The sequence below is a fragment of the Acyrthosiphon pisum genome, chromosome X (assembly GCF_005508785.2).
Source record: "Acyrthosiphon pisum isolate AL4f chromosome X, pea_aphid_22Mar2018_4r6ur, whole genome shotgun sequence".
Taxonomy (NCBI): Eukaryota; Metazoa; Arthropoda; class Insecta; order Hemiptera; family Aphididae; genus Acyrthosiphon; species Acyrthosiphon pisum.
The window spans coordinates 120,968,797-120,974,958 of NC_042493.1; the positions used below are offsets into that span (position 1 = coordinate 120,968,797).

Here is a 6,162-nt window from a genome sequence, read left to right on the forward strand (position 1 = left end):
AAATAAATATAAAGTAAGTAGCAAATTACATAGGCATTTTAGGGATATGGTATAAAAAACATTTAGTCCTAATAATTATTTTTTAAATATATAGTATATTTACCTCCTTATCAAAGAAGTTTTATATATTCATATCAACACTTTCAAAAGTAGCTATTCTTAAGAAAAGCGTGTTCTTCATTTTTAGTAAAGTCCATGTCATTGTCATTGAGTATCAGACTATTCTAGTATTTAAACAAATTCATCTTCTGTAATTAAGCTGTCCTCTAAACCATATATTTTATTTCTACTGACAGTGGGTCCTTTGATGTTAATGTTTCTGTAACTACCAAAAACATTTTAGTGCAATATAGGTTGTACTTAATATGTATATATATATATATTTACAGTAGAATCCACATATTACGATGCCATACATAACAATATTCCGGAAATAACGATTCCCAGCCATGCACTTGGTTGGTTTTAAATCTCACGTGTAGTATGTTTATGTCATCCGGATATAATAAAGTTTGGATATAACAAATTGCTTCTATAGGTCCCTTGAAGATCGTTATAATATGCAAATTCTACTGTAATTTAGTTATTGAGACAATTTATGATACTTACGCATATTATAACGGTGCAGCAACTTTTTCTACACATTTAATTACAATTTTATTTTTCTTCATTTATCCATTCATTCATATCTATGGTACACCTCGGTGGGACGTAAAATCTCGGAAAGTATTCGCATGGACAATATAAATACCGAACAAAATACTAGTCACAGAGTACTCAAAACTGATAGTGTTATCATATTTCAACTTTATCCGTTCCCGCCAAACATTTATAAAGCAAGCAAAAATTTTCTACAAACTACAGTGGGGTGCGTTCGAAAACTCAACTCTAGTTAACTCTATAAAAAAATAGTTCCCCAACTTCGTTCGGGAACGCCGAGTTGTTAGACTCCGGGTTAACTCTTTGACCCCGAAAAAATAGGTAGGTTGTTTTAACTCCACTGATAATAATGCTTATCTACGAAGATAACAAAATCAAAATTATTATATGATTATGGATTTTCATTTTTCATTACACTTGCGACAAATATTTTATACCTTAAGTCCTAAACCTAACCACCTTTTATAGTTTTAACTGTAAGTGCTAACTGCTAATTATATACATTATATTTTTACGTATTACGTCGGCTTTATCATGAAAATTACTGTAGAGTATAGAGGGCAAGATCTTGAAGTATTTGTGGCAGATGAGTTATATAACTATTTAAAAACAGGTAACTATGAAGTTTAATATTATGTAAGTGGCGTCATTTCAGTTTTCATTAGAGGGGGGCAAAGGTTTTCACCGGCCCTAATGGATAAAAAAAAACGGCTCGCTCCGCTCGCAAACACATATTATCTACTTACATTTTTTTATGCTACCCTTTTTATTAACTAGGTAACGTCAATTTTAAAATACAAGGTAGCAAATATTTTATAAAAACAATTGTATACCTCTACCTGTATAAATTAAAGTCTACAAACTATTATGGCAATATTTATTAATAAACAAAAATATAAGTAGTTTATTAAAGGATAGGTATCTTCTTTTTTTAATTTTTAAAAATACATCAACTCCATAATCTATAAATCAATCTCATTTGATTCATCATTTGATAGCCTATACTCTATAGGTATACGATATATTTACAAATTCATATTATTTTAAATTATAATATATATATTTTTTTTATTGCTTGCTTACTGGTTCAAGTTTCGTCTGTATATTAAACATACCAGAAATTGTTTTTGTTACTTTAGCGGTTTGAGGTAATTTTATATTTTTAGCCACACTACCCATTTATTTATTTTTTATGTCATATTTTGCCCAAATTAAAAGATTAATGTAAACACATGTCACGAAAATATAAGTTTTAATTTAGGTAGACTAAGGTAGGTAGGTACTCAACTGAATTGACACAATACGCAGAATAGTTGAATAGTTTAGAATGCCAATCTGTATTAATTTTTAGAAATAAAACTGGGATTACGATACTTATATTATTATATTGCTGTGCATATATGTGTTTACAAGACACACTCACACAAACAAACATACATAAATACATACTACCTACATAGTACATACCTACATGGCTACATACAATGTGTAGGTAAGTCCCCGCATAGTCTAAATATAAAAATATTCCAACTATAAAGTATTAGTAAAAATGTATCATTGTGACAATAATTTCTTAGTACATAGTATAATATGTTCTAAAAATATTATAAAATAGGCATGTTTTTGCGCTTATAAAATATAATAATGGTAAAATGACAACAACTGGGCACCGGCCCATCGGGCCTTTTTTTAAATCAGACAGTGGCAAATGCCCACCTTGCCACCCCCCAAATAACGCCACTGCTGTATGTATTAGGTGAATCAATTTGCCATGCATTAAACCAAAATAATTGTTGTCTGTTTTGAAAATGATGTTTATTTGTGTAATATTGGGAATAAGGGTAAAATATATATCTTAATAATTTAATATTTAAGTATTCAATCAAGATGTATCATACAAGTGTATACAAATTGTTATTTTTCTATATTAGATGAAGAACAGTTAAATAAATATCTGTTGGATACTATACAAAACAAGATGTCCAAAGAAACAAATACTTCTGAACTCCAAGAAACCCAGACTTACGTTCAACAGTTGTTTTATGGGGAAACATCTGGTTGTGAGGATGAACACGATGGTAATTATTACAAAGATATGTGGCCAATGAACTTGTGTCATATATTGTGTACATATAATTACATCATAATTTATAATATGGTATATTTCATCGGTATTCTGATATTATTTAACCTTGATCAGTGATTTTATATCTTAAGTTTAAAGGATATACCTTGTGAGAAATTGGTTATTCGTTACAACCTATACGTATTCTAAACATAGCTCTTAGAAATCCCTAGATTCGTAGCAAGAGTAAAGATAGTGGTTATAGTATTTGTCAAATTGTTAACACTATAATAGTATACTTTTTATAATAGTATTTGAAAAGTATTTTCAATACTTTTTTATCCGAATACTATTATTAGTATCTTAATACTTTTTCAAAAGTATTGTTTTCAGGACTGCCCTTTACAACTATATACTATTCAGTGGATAACATTTTGAAGTAGGTATCATAATTTTAATAAAGTAGTTAACTTTATAATATATAATAAAATAAAACAAATATCATTATTCATTACTAATATATTATAAATTTACAACCTATCTAATTTATGTCTACAGATACAGATCGATGGCCAAAAAATCATGTGCTGGTACTTATCGATGCCTTTGAAAAAAATAAACATATGTTTTCTTCGACAACCATAAGAAAAGAAAAGGTATGGCGTTATGAATTCGCCACTTGGTCAAAGATTATGTGTAATAGTAAGTAATTAAATAAAGAGTTAAGGTACAGTATATTCGAATTGATGAATTGTGCGTTTGGTATTGTTGTGTTTTTAATAGTTTGATCAAAAAAAAAAAAACTAATAATAATATTGTACATTGTGTTACTGTCTATTAATTATTTTTGTTTAAGATTGAGTTCAATAGACATTCAAGATGAGTGATATGAATAATTGCAAACCTGAAATGTGTATTAAGAATAAAGATAATTTATACAGGCTCATAATAAGGTGAAAAATAAATCCTAGTAAATTATAAACCATAGTATTTTTATTTAAGATCGTTTCAATTTTGTTTAGTCAACTCTTATATGATGGTCATTCCATAATTGCATCAATGTTAGCTGCCCAAGTAAACGCTGATCCACCTTGTTCTCCATCGGATCGACTCATGAGTGTAGTGACAAAAGGTTTACAACATGAAACCGATAGACAAAAAGAAACCGAACAAGCATTAAACTTAAATCCAATTCAGTAAATGTTAATTGGACCAGGCATTGGTATGCTTAATGATTTATTTGTCACATATTATATTTGTGTATTAAATGATTTATTTGATTTGATTAGACTTAGAATTTGAAACTAATGTTTTTTGTACTGCTCCTGAAACATCACTGTATGAAACTATATATGAAACAGCCCACAAAGGACCCTGCAGAGCTGGTGCATTTAGTCCAGATTGCAACAGGAAGCAGTGATGCATCAATAAAAGTAATTATATTTTATAACATAAAATGTAATGACTTATTAAAATAACATTTTAAAGATTTTGGATGTTGAAAGAATGCTGGCTAAATCACATGATATTGGCAGTACTGATAATCAAGAAGGACAGGGTCATCCAGTAATTCGGACTTTGTATGATCATCTGAAAGAAGTGACATGCTTAGAGTTCCACCCTAACAAGGCAATTTTAACTTTGGGCTCTCGAGATTGTCATGTTAAACTTTTTGATTATTCAAAAACATCTGTTAGGAAAGCCTTAAAGACACTTATCGTAAGATGTATAATCTAGTTTACTTTTCTCAAATTATTTTAACCGCGTACATAAACATTACAGGATGTCGAACCTATAACATGTTTGCACCAATAGCCCAAACATAAGGTTTAATGATATAAATACAGTTCAATGTTATGTTTGTTCAGTTCCTAGTCATCAACATACTGGACCTGTTACATCAATAAAGTATACAAAAATGATCTCATGTGTAATGTCTATTAACTATTTGTATTGCTTATTATGATTTATTAGGTATGAACCAGGTGCCAGGTATTTTGTGTCTTCTAGTCGAGATGGTTCAATTAAATTGTGGGACGGTGTGTCTAATAAATGTGTTAACACATTTGATAAAGCACATGATGGAAGTCAAGTGTGTTCTGTGACATTTTCAAGAAATAGAAAGGTGAAAATGTTTATAATTTTATAATTTATTTTATAACGTTTATAAATGTTTATAAATATGTTTATTTTTATAAACATTACCTATATTAAATAATTTTCTATTATCATTTGTAGTACATCTTATCATCAGGCAAAGATTCTTTAGTGAAACTTTGGGAGTTATCCACTAGTAGATGTCTGGTGATATATACTGAAGCAGGAACAACTGGTAAACTAGTGTTAGTTTTCATTAAAACTGTATAAATAATCATTTTTTTTTTTTATAGGAAAACAAGTATATCGTACACAAGCATTGTTTAATCATACCGAGGAGTATGTCATGTTTCCAGATGAAGCCACTACATCTTTGTGCGCATGGAATGCACGCAATGCTTCTCGGCAGCAACTTTTATCTCTAGGTAGTTGTCAAATGCATTTATTTTATTAAGAACACGCTACACAGATATTGGTTGTCTTCGTCTTATAAGCGTATAACATTCCAAATTTAAGTTAAGCAGATCACATTTAACTCAGTTAATTTAAAAACTAGAGTGAATCGACCTATTATAAAACATCATGGTAAGAACATTATCTGTGTTTGTGTGTGGGTTTTTTACAATAATACAGTTTTTAAATGAGTCATGAGCATTTTTAATTTGCGCTATATTATATACTCATAACTTCCCAAAAAATTGAACTATTGTATAAGCCCACATACAAACACAGATAATGTACTTACCATCAAGTTTCATAATAGGAGGATTCACTCTAATTTTTAAACTAGTGGAGATAAAAGCTTTCTCCTAAATTTGCTATGTTACGCTCTTGTTAGACGAAGACAACAAATGGCTGTGTAGCGTCCTCTTAAAATGTTTTAACAGTGAATTATTTTGCAGGCCATAAAGGACCTATTCGTTCAATTGTGCATTCCCCAAATTCAACAGCATTTTTGACTTGTTCAGACGACTTTAGAGCCCGTTTTTGGTATAAAAGACACTAGATTGGAGCATAGACTGAATATTTTTTGTTTTTACTTTAAAACTATTTATTCATTATAATTTTATATAAGCATTAAATTTACAATTGGTAATAATAACTAACTAATTCATAAAATGTTCAACTTTTATACCTAAGAATTGAAAATTTAAAACAATATTCCACGTAGGTAAGCAGTTAATTGTGAAACCAAAAAATCTAAAAAACACATAAGCACAGTTTATTTTTATTGTCATTTTAAGTTCGAATTTGGACGAAATTACATGTTAAAAAACCTAGAATAACTATTTTAGTTATTTTGTTGTGATTGTATAATATTACTCGTGGGTACTTGAAAC

The 6,162-nt window shown here is 29.2% G+C and overlaps 1 pseudogene; it reads left to right on the forward strand.

Moving 5' to 3' along the window:
* The first annotated feature begins 3,490 nt into the window (after positions 1–3,490).
* Positions 3,491–5,829, forward strand: LOC100163614 (annotated as a pseudogene).
* Positions 5,830–6,162: the final 333 nt, after the last annotated feature.